We start from the raw sequence: 19,095 nt of genomic DNA, 5'->3' as shown, positions 1-19,095 counted from the left end.
TGTTTAAGCGCATGAAGGAAAAAATGACGATTTAAGCGCATTTCAGGAAAAAAACTTTATTAATGATTTATATGTTGCGTTGTTTATTCTGTATATTTGATTGATCTTTAGCATTACATAGCATATAACACTTCCTGAAATGTGATATTCACATCATGTCCTAATGTTTCACACTGGTCTTGATTCAGCTACTCAGCTATTTAAGTGTAATTAAGGGTCTTAAGGGGTGTATGGATTTGTGACGTATTACGAGTCTTAATCCACCCTGTACTGTCGGTGTTTATAATTGCATGTGTGTGTGTGTGTGGGGGGGGGGGGGGACGTTTCCCACTACTGACCACAAGCGGCTAGCGGAATACATTTCGAAAACGGGTCAAGTATGGTGAATTAACCCTCGCACAGGCAGGTGGGTCGTATCGACCCTTCCAAGTTTTATCCTAGACGGACGCTAAATGTCAGGTCAATGAGTTCTTGATGCCAAAGAGGTACAGCCTCTGACCGGTTCTTCCGGGGTGTGTGCCAAAGTCTAGAGGTTTTCTTACGCTGGTACCCAAAGTCTTAAGGATCAAAGGATCCACAGTCCAAGGATCATAATGAAACTTCTCACACATGTTGGGGCATCATTGTCCATCGTTTGGTAAAATAAATTTAACCGGGTCATGCTAGGTGGCGGAGTGATGACGTGATAACAGATACAGCGTCCGGCGAATAGTTGACTGGTGACATCAAAACCGCAGTGAAATTCGACATTTCCTGTGTAACTTACGTTTGTAGCTGTTATCACCAAGGGCGGATCCAGCCGGCCGTCTTGGGGGGGGGGGGGCAACCCGTTGGGACTAGCCAAACCTAGGGTACCCCCAAATCTAGTTTTCTCACCGGTTTTAGGCCACTTATTTTTCACACTTCGCCTTTTCATCGAAAAAAAAACGAAACGAAAACATTTGCAAAAAGTGAGATATTTTGTCTCAGCTGAGTCAAGGAACTACCTTTTTGGTAACGTAGAATAAAGGCTTAAATCTTCCACATGAGCTGTCAAGCCAGGTAAAGAGGGAGATTTTTTCTTAAATGTTTTCTTCCCTTTAGTTTTCCTTTGTGACCCACAACCGCTAATTCAGGGAGGGCAAGCTGCCCCGACGGTTCCTAGCCCTATGAAAAGTTGTAGGGCAGCGCCCCCACGGCCCCAGAGTTGTGGGGGCAGGCTGCCCCCACTGACCCCCAGCTCCCGCGCCCATGACCACAAAGTTCAGGCCCATGGCCCGGCGTCGAGCTCAAATTCAGACTCGGCAATGTTGATGGTGTGTCCGAGTTCAGACAAGCTGAGCTTATGCTGGGTTCAGGCTTCAGCAGTCAGCTAGGACGGTTGAAGAGGTATCCTGTTGGGCTAAATGCCGGACAATCTCAAGCTCTAATTTTGCATTTAATGCTTAATTATCCTACTATGTTGAGTGAAAACTACCCATGTGTCAGTTTTCGAGTATAACTTCAAATAGTGGGTTTAGTTAGTGACATATGGTGGAGCATTAGGGGTTTTAGGGGTGCACATGCACCCCCTAACTGAATAAAGCACCTTCTCAAAATGACGCTTGAAACACTTCAAAAACAAGTACAGGTAAGGGGAAATTGTGTCTTCCTCTGTTCACCCTCCCCCGTATAGGGGGAGGGGTCGAACAGACCCCACCCCCTCGGTTTTTCGCGAATAACTAGCGTAAAAACGGCTAATCGCAACGGAACTTTCAGTACCCTCGAGTTAATCAATTTTGCATCTACCCTGAAATTTTAATTACCCTGACCCAAGTGACCTTTGACCTGTGACCTATTTCTCGCGACCATGTTTGGCCGGGATCGCGATTCGGCGTATGTTGGCTCGCATTAGCCGCGCGTTTGCAGTCTTTTCGTGGTTTCAAGCGTTCAAACATGTGATATGATGTTGGTCCCATGCATTTGGATGGGTGTGAAGGTCACCTGAAGGTGAGGTCAGGTCATTGACCTTTGATGACCTCAGTTCACTTTTTCGAGTTTTACATGTTTCTAGGCTAGTTTTTGGAACTGAACTCGAATTCAGCAACCACTTGAACATTTACGAAGTACTTTTGGTGCCTTCGTAACATGTTACGAAGCTGTTAGAGGCGGTTGACACGTACTACGAATACCCGGCAGGACCACTACTGGTTGACCTGACCCGACCTGGCCTAAATGCATGAAGACATCTTCTGGGATCAACACTAACACGATATTCGTGATCAGCACCCCGGAAAAGCTCAGCCACACTTACGACGCTCTAACAGGTCCCAATTTTCCCGACTTTTGGGTCATTGCCCTGACCTGGAAGGTCAACCATGAACCAATGACCTAAGACCTTAAATTGGGTATCATCGTCTTACTCTCGTCACGGGCATCACGCTCGTTTTTTTTTCGCGAAGCTCTAGCTCGATCAGCGGCCAAACGGCAATGGGGGCAACGCCCCCCCCCCCCCCTATACGTTCGCGGCTGACAAAACGCCAATACGGGCGAGGTTTAAATCCATATACATTCAGGCATGAGACAAGAAAGCTCCTGTTTAATAGTGTTAATGAACTATGAAGAAGCTTCAGCTATTAAGAAGCTTCTGAAATCTCTCAAGCTGAAGTTGATTATACTCAGTGTTTTTATGATCATTCCTCAGTTTTCTGACAAGAATCACACATTTGGCCATGGCAAACGTTGAAAATACCTTTTTCTTTAAAAAAGTGCCCAATGACAATCTTATTTTCCAACAAATTTGCAATTAAAACCAACCAGTACACAATACAGAACACGTGCCTATGAATGCGAATAACAATGTGATATCATGTCAATTTCTCCTACATGTTAACCTTCGCCGGCACAGGCCATTTTGACTCTGGTTGGCAGAGTTTTTCACGTTTGCCCCAAGGTCACTCAATCATCAAAGCAATATTTCACTTTCAGCATAGGAACTTTGAGAATGTTTATTTTTTAGTTTTCTTGACTTATGTCTTGGGGGGGCAAAAGATAGTATGGCCCCCCTTTGACCGTCTTGGGGGGGCATGGCCCCGTTGGCCCCCCCCCCTTGGATCCGCCCTTGGTTATCACATTTCCACAGCCAGTCCGTGTGCCAGTGCGCAGTCGCGCCCGCGTGCTTGCTAGTGACCCCGCGACGTTAATCCCATCAAACTCCTAAGCTGTGCTCCCGGCTGTTGTCTGGTATTAAGTCTCCTGGGCCCAATCTTATAAAGGTTGTGCTACCAAATGGCGTACTATCATTCCACCCCACTCTATTTACGGCACCCTATTCACGCAATCTTATAAAGAGAATAGCATGGTAATTCTATTCACGCCATTTTGCCCACAGTACAAATCAACGCCAGCAGGAAACACGCAACGTGATTGGTCAATGTCTTGTCGCCGTCGCTATTGGAAATTATGCGTACTGTTTGCGAACAGCAAAAGTTATGTGTTTTAATTTTTATTGGGCATTTATTTCTTTTAGAGACACACACATGTGTAATAAACAAATTATTTATGGAAAACGTGATAGCAAAGTATGGAAAACACCAACATGCTTGAAGAATTCTCCTGAAAAGTGGATTGCCGACCAAATAAATTTCAGCGAGGGCATTCTCGCGCTCAGAAAATCGAGTGAATAAAGTGTTTCTTCAACTTATCATTTGCATTTATTTGCTGTTAAGGCATTGCAATAGATTTGTTAAAGAATTATTTAAATAATCATTTAATCATAGCTCGGCTACTCTTTCAGTAATTGAAGTAACGCCGTTGACAATGAAGCTCCTACAATTTGAGCATCAGGATACGTACATTAGCTGGATCAATTCAAAATATAGCTTATTTTCCTTCTTGTCTTCATGAAGATAAAGCTACTAAAATTCGAAGATTACGTACATGAACTGAATTAGGTCAAGTTACAGCTTATTTTCCTTCCTATTCAAGCATAGGTACCTATTACCTAGCCTAAAGCTAAAAAGCAATTCCTCAAAAGATTTAAGTAACCAGTCTACATATCAAAGCTATATCAAGAAAAATACTTGGTTCAGAAGTCAGATCGAGATGCAGGAAGAGAAACAACAGATTGATCACTGATCAGTGACTGTGCCAAACAGAAAGTGAGGAAATACGAATAGTGAGGAGGCATTTATAATTTTTTGACAAACTAAGATATATCATCATTAATTTAAATATCTAATCAGAAGCCATGAAGTGCCCGTTATTTGTGTCATACGTGAGACGTGAGAATAGGCTAAAGACCCATACCGATTCTATAATGCAGTGGCTGCCAAAAATCTAAGACGGTTACTAATGCTAAAATCCTCTTAAAAATCCCCTTTTTATTTGAAAAATAAAGCCATATAACGATGAACACTCGTTTTTATGTGTTTAAAGCCTAAGCTACACTAGCATGAATTCCGACGTTTTTTCGGTTTCTGCGCGATTTCGGTTCGCGTCGTCAAGTTCGCCTCATAGCGAATGCATTGCGCAAGCTACACTGCCAGTCTGGCGTCCCGTGGAACGAAAACCCGCAAAAACCGACGAGTCGGAACCGAAAAAAAGTTCAGAGCTGTGAACTTTTTTTCGGTTTCTGCGGGATTTCGTTTTAGTGATGAATGATTAGAAGTGATTGTTGCTAATAATAGTGTGACGATGGAACAGTTTCAAGTGTAAATAATGAAAATGGTGTAACTCATGATTAAAGAAGACAAGATGTGTTTCAAAACTCATCATTCTACTTACAATTATGATAATTGTAATTAAGCTTACAAATGATTATGATCGAAAATATATTCTTGTTAGTTGTAAAATCTTTAAAACAATTATTTAATTATGATTTTGTCAAAACACGATAACATTTAACATGAATAATTAATTAATTTGATCACTTATCCATCACTATGCTATAAACAACACCGTCCACGCGGCGGCCGCCCGGAACGAAAAAACGCAGAAACCGTAAAAACGTGGAAACCGAAATCACGCAGAAACCGAAAAAACGCTGATAGTGTAGCCTGAGCTTAAGTGTGCATTTAGTTCCTGGAAATACATATTTTGAAATTGATCGTTGTCTGTATAATTAAGCATCATTATAGTAAATTATGAGTTAATATGTGGAGGATGTTTTAATCTTAGAAATATCATAATGTAAAATATTGCATACTTATATCATAAAAACATGGAATTTATCTTAAATCAATTAAACTGTCTGAGAAGCTCGTCAAAGTACGCCACAAATTCTGGCGTGAAATGGACGCCGCTGAAACCGCAAACAGCTGATGATTGTCGGTGTTTTGAGATGTGCACAGCTGCTCACGGTTAAAATCAGTTTACGGAATCCTCAAAACCAGCGGCTACCAATACCGTAAAGAGCGTGCCGTGTTTTCGATTTCACAGAGTTTTATACAGTTTAATTGATTTAAGATAAATTCCATGTTTTTATGATATAAGTATGCAATATTTTACATTATGATATTTCTAAGAAACATGCTCCACATATTAACTCATGATTTATTATAATGATGCTTAAATTATACAGACAACGATCAATTTCAAAATATGTATTTCCAGGAACTAAATGCACACTAAAACACATAAAAACGAGTGTTCATCGTTATATGGCTTTATTTTTCAAATTAAAAGGGATTTTTAAGAGGATTTTAGCACCAGTAACCGTTCTTAGATTTTCGGCAGCCACTGCATTATAGAATCGGTATGGGTCTTTAGCCTATTCTCACGTCTCACGTATAACACAAATAACGGGCACTTCATTGCTTCTGATTAGATATTTAAATTAATGATGATAAACCTTAGTTTGTCAAAAATTTATAAATGCCTACTCACTATTCGTATTTCCTCACTTTCTGTTTGGCACAGTTACTGATCAGTGATCAATCTGTTGTTTCTCCTCCTGCATCTCGATCTGACTTCTGAACCAAGTATTTTTCTTGATATAGCTTTGATATGTAGACTGGGTACTTCAATCTTTTGAGGAATTGCTTTTTAGCTTTAGGCTAGGTAATAGGTACCTATGCTTGAATAAGAAGGAAAATAAGCTGTAACTTGACCTAATTCAGTTCATGTACGTAGTCTTCGAATTTTAGTAGCTTTATCTTCAAGAAGGAAAATTTTAAGAGCTTATGACAAGAAGGAAAATAAGCTATATCTTGAATTGATTCAGTTAATGTACGTATCCTGATGCTCAAATTGTAGGAGCTTCATTGTCAACGGCATTACTTCAATTACTGAAAGAGTAGCCGAGCTATAATTAAATGATTATTTAAATAATTCTTTAGCAAATTTATTGCAATGCCTTAACAGCAAATAAATGCAAATGATAAGTTGAAGAAACACTTTATTCACTCGATTTTCTGAGCGCGAGAATGCCCTCGCTGAAATTTATTTGGTCGGCAATCCACTTTTCAGGAGAATTCTTCAAGCATGTTTGTGTTTTCCATAGTTTGCTATCACGTTTTCCATAAATAACTTATTCATTACACATATGTGTGTCTCTAAAAGAAATAAATGCCCCATAAAAATCAAAACACATAACTTTTGCTGTTCGCAAACAGTACGCATAATTTCCAATAGCGACGGCGACAAGACATTGACCAATCACGTTGCGTGTTTCCTGCTGGCGTTGATTTGTACTGTGGGCAAAATGGCGTGAATAGAATTACCATACTATTCTCTTTAAGATTGCGTGAATAGGGTGCCGTAAATAGAGTGGGGTGGAATGATAGTACGCCATTTGGTAGCACAACCTTTATAAGATTGGGCCCTGGTGTCCCACGGCAGTCATTCTAACCAAACATTAGCCAAACATTGTCATTTGTCTAACATTCTTACTTAACATTATTGCTCTCGGATACTTAATGAAATAATTTTTATATATTTTTGTCCAGCTGATCAAGACAAAGCAATATTTGTCGAAATATATGGACTTGTATGCTATTAATTTTCATCCCAGTGAATTCCGATAAATACTTATCATCTACTATCGCATACTTGTCCTGGGAGCAGGTATTCGTTAACACATACAGTGCTCATCTTTATGCAGTGTATTTTCCAACGACTTTGGAAAAACGCTGTGTGAACGCGAACGATCGCGAGTTCACTCAACAGAACGATTGCCACACGACTGTCGCAGCAGAACTATGAAAACACGCTGTGAACGGTTGCCGATTGCGGGGACAAGGTACAGTCCACAGCAGAAGTAATGTGTGGTTTCAGTCATGGGTATGTTCTGCTTCTGAAGCTTAGGAACGATTAGCCAGACTACAATGGAACTTTTAATGTAGCTTATATGTATCGTCACCCTTGCAGCTGCAACTTTAGCTATTGACATCAATTCTTTTCGATCACTCCGCATTAAACAATCGCCAGTCAAAGCCAACTGTTGAGATCGGTAAAACCCTACATTACTTTAGCGGTGGGCTGTACACCTCATAACTGACAGAACGATTGCCATACGACTGTCGCAGCAGAACTTGAAAAAAAAAAACGCTGTGAACGGTTGACAATTGCGGGGGCACCCCTCACAACAGAGCGATTACCACACGGCTGTCCGTGAAACTACCGCCTGCGCGACCGTCCTCCCCTCTCATCAGCATACCGGTCCCACCGCCCCTTCTCACGAGCACTCTGTAGCATTGCCCTAAGTTTGTTCTCGACGCACTTAGGTGATCGTAAGTCAAACAAAGGGCTGTTCCTTGACATCATAGTAAGTGCCAGCCTGCTAGACACAAACGTACCATCACTGATCATCTTGCGCACGTGCTTCTCCAAGACTGCCACTTCTTCTGAGCTGAAGGCCACAGCAGCTGGACGAGGCTCAGATTCTTCGGTGTCTGTCGTCTCATCACAGCCATACAGCACCTGCTTCATCTTTTGCACCGTTTTGGTCGCCTCCGCCCGCCTGTTTTTTGCTGAATAGGCGCGGAACTGCGTAGCCGACCTGTGTGTCATGTGGTCCGCCAGTTTACGGCGCTCGCTGTCCGTCAGGTCGTCATACGCGGCGGTGGAGGCAGCCTTCCTGATCATCGTAGGCGTCAGCTTAAAGTCTACCTGGAATCCACGGCAGACTTCGGCGATGTCGTCCGCCGGGTCCGATGAGGGGAACAGCAGGTCCACCTTATCTTCTGTTACCAGGAACGACCTGAAGTGTTCGACGTACACCTCGAGATGTTTCACCAGACCGCGAACGACCAAGTTCGCGGATCCGTACGTTGCGTTACTCTTGTGGTCCTTCACTCGCAGAACTTCGTTCTTCATTTTAGCATACTCGTCCAGTCTTGCATTTTTGATAACCCCAGACCTCTGGAAGTTCTGAAGGAGGATCGCAGAAGTTAGAAGCCGTCTCATCTTTACGGCGTCCGTCCGCCGAATGTCGGAAGCCACCGCGCACATCTTTGGGAGCTCGGCTTCAACTAGTTTCCGTAGCTCATTCAGCTGTTCTCGGGTGGGCAGGTAACCGTCTTCTCCGAGTTTATCTTGGAGTTGCGCCTCTCTATGTAGGTCCAGAGACGATGCATCGCGCTTCCAAGTCTGTAAGCGCCGTCGGGCGGCATCCCACTGCACAGCGTGCTCTGGCTCACGTACGCTGGCGAACCTTTCGAATTCCAAAAGGGCGATAACTGCCGATTTCACCGAAGCAGTTTGTGTGGCCCTCTGACCGACCAGGACCCTCTGATCGACCGGGTTCGGGGCCCTCTGGCGGACCAGGGCCCTCTGACCGACCAGGGCCCTCTGACGGACAAGGGCCAGGGCCATCTGGCCGACCAGGACCCTCTGGCCGACCAAGGCCTTCTGAGCTCTGACCGACCAGGGTCCTCTGTGCTTTGGCCGACCAGGACCCTCTGACATAGCAGGGCACTCTGATTGACCAGGGCCATCTGGTCAACCAGGGCCCTCTGACTAACCAGGGCCCTCTGGCCGACCAAGGCCCTCTGACTGAAAAGGGCCCTCTAGCCGACCAGGGCCCTCTAGCTGAGCACTGATCAGGGCCCTCCGACCGAGAAGTGGTCTCCGATCGAATTCAGGTGCATAAATTGGCCATTAGGTACCTCTTGCCTCCAAATGCACGTTCCTGCATTTTTTTAAAGGGCCCGGCTGGCAGCTGGGGGGGGGGGGGCAGCTGCCCCCCCCCCCTGTGGCGCCGGCCCTGCCCCTGTTCCGGGCCTATTCCTGCCATGGAGGGAACTCTTGCCAGAGGTGCTGCTAGGCCATGAGCACAGATGGCCTGGCCTTGGAGTTCTTGAGGCCGGCTACATGTCTGTCTCTGCATGACACACAACCGTACGCAGAAAACTTTTCCCAGAGTCTATGCACAGTGTTCTGCATTCCCTCATAAGTGTATGTACAGGCATATCTTTCTAGTTGAGGTTTATTTGCCATTGGGTCTACAGTGCAGGGAGGCTGGCGCCGCAACCAGTTCTTGCATTTGGAATCCCTAATGCTCTCTGAATGATAAATGCGGTATCGCCACATAGCCGTGAGTATTTGGTCGGCGTACCGGCGCCGTGGCATGCCATTGGCTCTGCTCAGCCACGGAATATCCAGCACAGCGGCGAGGCAATATTGGCGAATGACGTGGGCTGTGCGGTCAGGGGCGCACGATCATACTGCCGACCGAAACCACAGAAATGCTAATCCAGGGATATGATGCGATTGGGATCAGTGCTGCATGATTTGGCCAATCACGGGCGCGTGCCACGTTGTGAAAATATATCCGGCAAAAATGAGCCCCGGTTCAACGGAGCCCTGGTTGAACCAGGCCACTTTGGAATAGAAAGTTAAATTAGCGGAATTCAGCTGAAGTAAGCTGATCTAGCGACGCACAGTTCGAGTCCTGTTCTACTCCAAGCAGCCGGTTCGTGTAGACTCCTCCGTTGCGTGTCGTTTCCCAGATGACCGCCTATCTGGTACACCACTACACTGAGGTGACGGGCAGTGCTATTGTGTCGGCGATGACCAGCCGCTCTTCCCGAGATGACTGGTGCGAGCGCGTCGGGTAGCTGTTTTCTGGCCATTAACACATAACCGGCATCCCACACGGCGGTAGATGATGGGGCTAGCGGAAAATCCAGCGCGCGGCACGGGTCCACAGCACGATGGGTGGGACGGGGTGGGGCAGGTCGGGACAGCATTGTTTTGGGTAGACTGCGACTGGACGCATTTACCCGCGCCCAGGTGGGGGGGGGGGGATTTTTTGCCCCCCCCCTCTAGACTTTTCGATATATCTCCAGAACCGCTGCGCCGATCGTCACCAAACTTTCAGTACCCTCCCGGGCATCAATTTTACACATTGTGACCAATTTTTTTCCAACGGCCATGATAGGTTATCCGCAAATGACGTCAGAGTGACGTCATGTTCTGCCGTTTTCGCCCCCCCCAAAAAAAGGTTTCGCGGGAAGAGCTTTCAGGCCTATAGCTTTGAAGATACAGAAAAACGTTCTCGACATAAAAAATGTAGAATTATTAGGGCTACAAAACTGCTATCTCGCAATTTTGAATTTTGAAAGAAAGCGCGGTTTTAAGGCTCATGATTAATGATTATATAGATAAATGCAATGAAAACCCTAAGCCTCATGCTAATAATTGTATTCAAAATAGGGCCAAGAAAATGAGATTTCTTTTCTCAAATCTCATTTTCTTGGCCCTATTTTGAATACAATTATTAGCATGAGGCTTAGGGTTTTCATTGAATTTTGAATTTGTCGAATTTTGACCCCCCCCCCCCTAAAAAAATGAATATAATTGCCGACAAATCCAAAAAGTTTTTCGATTTTCGAAAACCGAATATATGTGATAGTCCCTACCAATTTCTATTCACATATCAAATTTTAGATCGATAACTCTTTTTTTGCCAAGTTATAGCGAAAAATCTGTTCAAAATCAATGACGTTTAATTTTTAAACTCAATTTTTAGCGATTCTAGACCACGTAGCGCAAAACAAAGGCCACCATTAGACTCGCCGTGACGAGCTGCATCGATTTGATACCCATTTTATGCAAAAATATCAACTTTAAAATTTGACCTTTTTTGACCTGACATTGACCTGACCTCCACCAGGAAGTGACCTAAACCGTTCCTGATGTTCTTATAACCAACACCATTGAGTTTGAAATGAAAAATTGGCCATAAAACATGCATCACACAGCCCTAGTGAAATTGGGTTAATGTGCTGACCCTTCAGGTGACCTGACCTGTGACCTGACCTGGTATTATCAGTGACCTCTAATAGCGACGTATGTACTAAGCAACTGACGCCCTATCGCTGATTTTCGATAAAATGCGCTTTACTCGATGTTGTAGGCTGTAGCGCATTCCCTAGAAGACCCGTGAACGGCAAAACATTTTATCTTTGACCTGACCTGTGACGTCATCGGTGACCCTGAGGTCAATGAAATTGAAGTTCCTCCGACAAATTTGACAGGGCTTCCGAACGCCGTTTGAATTTTTCGGACCCGTTCAGTAGTTTCGGAGATACGGGGGGGGGGCAAAAATAGCCCCCCCCCCCCACCAGGTCGCGGCCCGGACGGGGGATTCCGGTTGAAGCGCAGTCACGTGACCTGCGATATCTCGGTGCGCTCTAAGCGGAAGGGGTGTGCCCTTATAGGTTCGCGTATTTTCCAGTCAAAATATACATATTCGTAATGCTTTTTCAATTCTCTGTCCATCGACGATTGAAATTATTTGCAATCGTTACGACACAAATAAATAGGCTCAAAAGTTAACGAACCTATAAGGGCACACCCCTTCCGCTTAGAGCGCACCGAGATATCGCAGGTCACGTGACTGCGCTTCAACCGGAATCCCCCGTCCGGGCCGCGACCTGGTGGGGGGGGGGGGGCTATTTTTGCCCCCCCCCCGTATCTCCGAAACTACTGAACGGGTCCGAAAAATTCAAACGGCGTTCGGAAGCCCTGTCAAATTTGTCGGAGGAACTTCAATTTCATTGACCTCAGGGTCACCGATGACGTCACAGGTCAGGTCAAAGATAAAATGTTTTGCCGTTCACGGGTCTTCTAGGGAATGCGCTACAGCCTACAACATCGAGTAAAGCGCATTTTATCGAAAATCAGCGATAGGGCGTCAGTTGCTTAGTACACTCGGGGGCAGATTGATGTTCTACAACTCTTTATCCACCGGGTTCCTATGGCTCAGCATTGGCAGCAGCCGCCTGGTACCGGTAGACTGTGCCGCTTCACTTACTTGTCAAGCGGCACAGCCTACCCACACCGTATGCCACCGGTCTGGGTCGGTGGCTGGAAGGCGATGTGGGCCGCCTGTGACGTCAGCGCAGCGGTGAGTGCCGAGCCCGGAGGCATGGCTCGGGTCGTCGCGGCGCGGCGGCTGGCGAGGGCTGGAGAGTGAGGTGGGGTGGGAGCACGGACATCGCGCTGCTGACGCGAGTGTAGCTAACTTTCGCGTCTCAAGGCGCCAATTATTCTACCTAATAATTGTGCTAAAGCAGTTGTTAAAATGTCCTATCCCCAAGACAGCGCCTATCATCATACTTGCAATGCACGCGTGGCAATGGGACAGCCGATAGAACTTATGTCACTCGTGCATCGAGCTGCGGAGCTATATTTTGTATAACATATCAGTATTAAGGCCTTGATTGAGCAGATTGGTGTCTATTGTTTCGCACGGCAATCATCCAGAGACGTGGGAACTGGGGGTTATGAGTAGTGCCGCAGCCAACGCCCCAATTTAAAGCGATTATTACTGTTGCTCTAATATGTGGTCGCAGCCCCCAATAGCAAACCGTTGCAACTAGGAGCCAAAAAGTCGGCCACTCAGGGGGGTTCGAACCGGGCTTCTCCCACCGGCCAATTCACGACACGAGCGTTCATCCACTGAGCTACCGAGAATGGTCCTCGTCTGCACAAAACAAAACTACATTCACCCGCTGACCGCCAACGACAGTATTGTGACATTTGATCGCGTTTGACCGCGGCGGGTGGTCGCTGGTTTCGGCAGCTCAGTGGATACACGCTAACGTCGTAGGGTGACCGGTTGGAGAAACCCGGTTCGAACCGTCCCGGGTGCGTGACTTATTTGTTCCTAGATGGAACGGTTTGCTATTGGTGGCTGCGACCACACATTAGAGGAACAGTAAGAGTTGCTTAAAGTTGGGACGCCGCGCTATCCAAAAACCCCAGTTCCCACGTCTCTGGACGATAGCTGTGCGAAATAATAGACATCAATGAGCTCAATCAAGGCCTTAATACTCATCTGTTAAAAAAAAAAAAAATGTAGCTCCGCACCTCGATGCACGTGTGATATAAATTCTATCGGCTGTCCCAATGCCACGTTTAAGTGTGCCGTAATGTGCATGGCAAGTATGATGATAGGCGCTGTCTTGGGGATAGGACATTTTAAGTTCTGCTTTAGCACAATTGTTGGGTAGAATAATTGGCGCCTTGAGACGCGAAAGCTAACTACACTCGCTCAGCCGCGCGATGGTCCGTGCTCCCACCCCACCTCACTCCCCAGCCCTCGCCAGCCGCCGCGCCGCGCCGACCCGAGCCATGCCTCCGGGCTCGGCCCTCGCCGCTGCGCTGACGTCACAGGCGGCCCACATCGCCTTCCAGCCACCGACCCAGACCGGTGGCATACGGTGTGGGTAGGCTGTGCCGCTTGACAAGTAAGTGAAGCGGCACAGTCTACCGGTACCAGGCGGCTGCTGCCAATGCTGAGCCATAGGAACCCGGTGGATAAAGAGTTGTGGAACATCAATCTGCCCCCGAGTGTACATACGTCGCTATTAGAGGTCACTGATAATACCAGGTCAGGTCACAGGTCAGGTCACCTGAAGGGTCAGCACATTAACCCAATTTCACTAGGGCTGTGTGATGCATGTTTTATGGCCAATTTTTCATTTCAAACTCAATGGTGTTGGTTATAAGAACATCAGGAACGGTTTAGGTCACTTCCTGGTGGAGGTCAGGTCAATGTCAGGTCAAAAAAGGTCAAATTTTAAAGTTGATATTTTTGCATAAAATGGGTATCAAATCGATGCAGCTCGTCACGGCGAGTCTAATGGTGGCCTTTGTTTTGCGCTACGTGGTCTAGAATCGCTAAAAATTGAGTTTAAAAATTAAACGTCATTGATTTTGAACAGATTTTTCGCTATAACTTGGCAAAAAAAGAGTTATCGATCTAAAATTTGATATGTGAATAGAAATTGGTAGGGACTATCACATATATTCGGTTTTCGAAAATCGAAAAACTTTTTGGATTTGTCGGCAATTATATTCATTTTTTTAGGGGGGGGGGGTCAAAATTCGACAAATTCAAAATTCAATGAAAACCCTAAGCCTCATGCTAATAATTGTATTCAAAATAGGGTCAAGAAAATGAGATTTGAGAAAAGAAATCTCATTTTCTTGGCCCTATTTTGAATACAATTATTAGCATGAGGCTTAGGGTTTTCATTGCATTTATCTATATAATCATTAATCATGAGCCTTAAAACCGCGCTTTCTTTCAAAATTCAAAATTGCGAGATAGCAGTTTTGTAGCCCTAATAATTCTACATTTTTTATGTCGAGAACGTTTTTCTGTATCTTCAAAGCTATAGGCCTGAAAGCTCTTCCCGCGAAACCTTTTTTTTTTGGGGGGGGGGCGAAAACGGCAGAACATGACGTCACTCTGACGTCATTTGCGGATAACCTATCATGGCCGTTGGAAAAAAATTGGTCACAATGTGTAAAATTGATGCCCGGGAGGGTACTGAAAGTTTGGTGACGATCGGCGCAGCGGTTCTGGAGATATATCGAAAAGTCTAGAGGGGGGGGCAAAAAATCCCCCCCCCCACCTGGGCGCGGGTAAATGCGTCCAGTCGCAGTCTACCCAAAACAATGCTGTCCCGACCTGCCCCACCCCGTCCCACCCATCGTGCTGTGGACCCGTGCCGCGCGCTGGATTTTCCGCTAGCCCCATCATCTACCGCCGTGTGGTATGCCGGTTATGTGTTAATGGCCAGAAAACAGCTACCCGACGCGCTCGCACCAGTCATCTCGGGAAGAGCGGCTGGTCATCGCCGACACAATAGCACTGCCCGTCACCTCAGTGTAGTGGTGTACCAGATAGGCGGTCATCTGGGAAACGACACGCAACGGAGGAGTCTACACGAACCGGCTGCTTGGAGTAGAACAGGACTCGAACTGTGCGTCGCTAGATCAGCTTACTTCAGCTGAATTCCACTAATTTAACTTTCTATTCCAAAGTGGCCTGGTTCAACCAGGGCTCCGTTGAACCGGGGCTCATTTTTGCCGGATATATTTTCACAACGTGGCACGCGCCCGTGATTGGCCAAATCATGCAGCACTGATCCCAATCGCATCATATCCCTGGATTAGCATTTCTGTGGTTTCGGTCGGCAGTATGATCGTGCGCCCCTGACCGCACAGCCCACGTCATTCGCCAATATTGCCTCGCCGCTGTGCTGGATATTCCGTGGCTGAGCAGAGCCAATGGCATGCCACGGCGCCGGTACGCCGGCCAAATACTCACGGCTATGTGGCGATACCGCATTTATCATTCAGAGAGCATTAGGGATTCCAAATGCAAGAACTGGTTGCGGCGCCAGCCTCCCTGCACTGTAGACCCAATGGCAAATAAACCTCAACTAGAAAGATATGCCTGTACATACACTTATGAGGGAATGCAGAACACTGTGCATAGACTCTGGGAAAAGTTTTCTGCGTACGGTTGTGTGTCATGCAGAGACAGACATGTAGCCGGCCTCAAGAACTGGCTGGGGCTGTGCTGGACAGCTGCAGCTGGCCCGCTGACCGGCTGTCCTGGACAGCTGCAGCTGGCCGGCTCACTGGCTGTCCTGGACAGCTGCAGCTGGCCGGCTCACCGGCTGTCCTGGACAGCTGCAGCTGGCCGGCTCACCGGCTGTCCTGGACAGCTGCAGCTGGCCGGCTGACTGGCTGTCCTGGACATGCAGGAAGCCCTAAGTTTTTCTATGATCTACGACAAAAGAAAATATTGGCGTAGACTTATCCTTCGCTCTGAACTGAGAACGGTCCGTTGGAGTTAGTAGTTACCCACGCAGTGCGACCAGGTGCAGGTGGATGAGACTAGCCACTCCGACCACACTCCCGAGTTGGCCGGGCGGAGTGTGAGCTCTCGAGTTAGCTGGGTGGAGTGTGAAGTGTGAACTCTCCCGAGTTTGCCGGGCGGAGTGCGGGGACGGCCACTCCTCTCACACTCCTGAGTTTGCCGCGCAGAGTGGCCGTCCCACACTCCCGAGTTGGCCGCGCATATGGCCGTCCCACATTCCCGAGTTGGCCGCGCAGAGTGGCCGTCCCACACTCCTAAGTTGGCCGCGCGGAGTAATCGTCCCACACTCCCGAGTTGTGGCCGCGCAGAGTGGCCGTGCCACACTCCCGAGTTGGCCGCGCAGAGTGGCCGTGCCACACTCCCGAGTTGGCCGCGCAGAGTGGCCGTCCCACACTCCCGAGTTGGCCGGGCGGAGTGCGGGGGCCGGGGGCCGCCCCCCCCCCACACACAGTCCCCAGCTGTCGGCGCTAAGTCACCGGCCGTCGAGCGGCCTGTAGTGACGAGCTGTGCCCGATCGCGTAGTGTACATATGTTCAAGGGCGGATCTAGGGGAACGTTTTGGGGGGGGTCACCAGTCGGCCGACATGCCAGGTCTGATGAATGAATTCTGACGACCGGGGGGGGGGGGGGGGTAGGGAGCGAGTATGTCGAGATCCAATGACATTTGATCTTCGTCGTTTCTGAGTTGAAGTTTTATCGTAAGTCACTCGGCTCAGTAGTTTTAGTTAGTGAAACCCACCTATAGAGGAGCGTCGCCACGGATTTTTTTACTGGGGGGGGGGGGGCGGATCGACCGACTTAAAAACCCAGAAGTAGTAGATATAGTTACCTCACTTATGCATTAGTCTAATGCCCAATGCATTAGTAGCATACAGTCACGATCTCTCTTATTGACCTGTGTATGAATCGGCGGCGCGAAGCGCCGCAAAAATTTGAAAAAAGTTGTCAAAACACAGCTCTAAAACACAAATATTACAACCCTTTTAGCATGCTAGTACAAGCCGGAGTTCCTTCACAGTGCACATATGAATTCCGATTCAATTTGACACGGTTGGTGTTATTACAGTCACGATCTCTCTTATTGATTGGTGTATAAATCGGCGGCGCGAAGCGCCGAGAACATTTGCAAAAGAATGTGTCAAAACACAGCTCCGCTCCAAAACACAAATTTTACCACCCTTTTAGCATGGCAGTACAAGCCGGAGTTTCTTCACAGTACACATATGAATTCTGATTCAATTTGACACGGTTGGTTTATGTAATTACAGTCACGATTTCATATTGACCTGTACGTATGTACATGAATCGGCGGCGCGAAGCGCCGCGAAAAATTTGCAAAAACATTTGTCAAAACACAGAGGGGGTCTCCTCTCTACAGAGGACCACCGATCTCTACTGCGGGCCTCCTCTTTTCACAGGGCCTCTTAACTACAGAAGGCTTCCTCTCTACAGAGGGCTTCCTCTCTACTGAGGGTCTCTCCCTTTCAGAGGGCCTCCTTTACAGAGGACCTCCTCTCTTCAAAGAGCCAGAGGACCTCATCTCTGCAAAGGGCTTCCTCTCTTCAGAGGGCCTCTTCTCTACAGAGAGCCTCCTTTCTTCAGAGGGCCTTCTCTCTACAGCGGGTCTCCTCTCTTCAGAGGGCCTTCTGCATTCAGGCGGTCTCCTTTCCACAGAGGGTCTCCTCTACAGAGGGCCTCCTACCTACTGAGGAGTCAGAGGGGCCGACACAGACACTAGCGGTTATTCACTGGAGGCCCCAGGAAGTAAGAAGGGCCCTAGCTGTCAGGCTGGTCAGAGTGCCCTGAATGTCCTGACGTGATTTTTGGGATTCCCGTGAATTTCTTTCGCCTCCGACGTGATTTTGACCTGCCAGGGCCCAGGGGCACTAAAAATAAAACAAACAAAATAAAAAAATGGAAATAGGACATCACCAAAATTAAGTGGCCGAAATCCGTTGAGTTTTTAATTTTGCGTATAGGTAGGGGCACCACGAATTAAATTCATGACCATCCCCTTGGAGTTTTCCTGGATCATCCCCTGGTGCTCGCACGGTTGAGACAAAAATGAGTAAGATTCTGGCCTTCAATACGCCTTTTCACGCAACACGATCCAGAAAAACAAAGGTATTAGCTCAGAAGTGTTTGACATGTGATTTTGAGCATGCAAGACGGCGTCTATAGCGCATTTAGGTCTTCGGCTTTTGGGGGGGGTCAAATGACCCTCTCAGACCTTTTGGGGGGGGTCATGACCCCGTGGACCCCCCCCAGGATCCGCCACTGATTGTGTCGGCGATGACCAGCCGCTCTTCCCGAGATGACTGGTGCGAGCGCGTCGGGTAGCTGTTTTCTGGCCATTAACACATAACCGGCATACCACACGGCGGTAGATGATGGGGCTAGCGGAAAATCCAGCGCGCGGCACGGGTCCACAGCACGATGGGTGGGACGGGGTGGGGCAGGTCGGGACAGCATTGTTTTGGGTAGACTGCGACTGGACGCATTTACCCGCGCCCAGGTGGGGGGGGATTTTTTGCCCCCCCCCCCCCCTCTAGACTTTTCGATATATCTCCAGAACCGCTGCGCCGATCGTCACCAAACTTTCAGTACCCTCCCGGGCATCAATTTTACACATTGTGACCAATTTTTTTCCAACGGCCATGATAGGTTATCCGCAAATGACGTCAGAGTGACGTCATGTTCTGCCGTTTTCGCCCCCCCCCAAAAAAAAAGGTTTCGCGGGAAGAGCTTTCAGGCCTATAGCTTTGAAGATACAGAAAAACGTTCTCGACATAAAAAATGTAGAATTATTAGGGCTACAAAACTGCTATCTCGCAATTTTGAATTTTGAAAGAAAGCGCGGTTTTAAGGCTCATGATTAATGATTATATAGATAAATGCAATGAAAACCCTAAGCCTCATGCTAATAATTGTATTCAAAATAGGGCCAAGAAAATGAGATTTCTTTTCTCAAATCTCATTTTCTTGGCCCTATTTTGAATACAATTATTAGC

This window comes from Amphibalanus amphitrite, unplaced genomic scaffold (assembly GCF_019059575.1).
Source record: "Amphibalanus amphitrite isolate SeventyFive unplaced genomic scaffold, NRLGWU_Aamphi_draft 000010F_arrow, whole genome shotgun sequence".
Lineage (NCBI taxonomy): Eukaryota > Metazoa > Arthropoda > Thecostraca > Balanomorpha > Balanidae > Amphibalanus > Amphibalanus amphitrite.
This window is presented reverse-complemented; position numbering follows the sequence as displayed.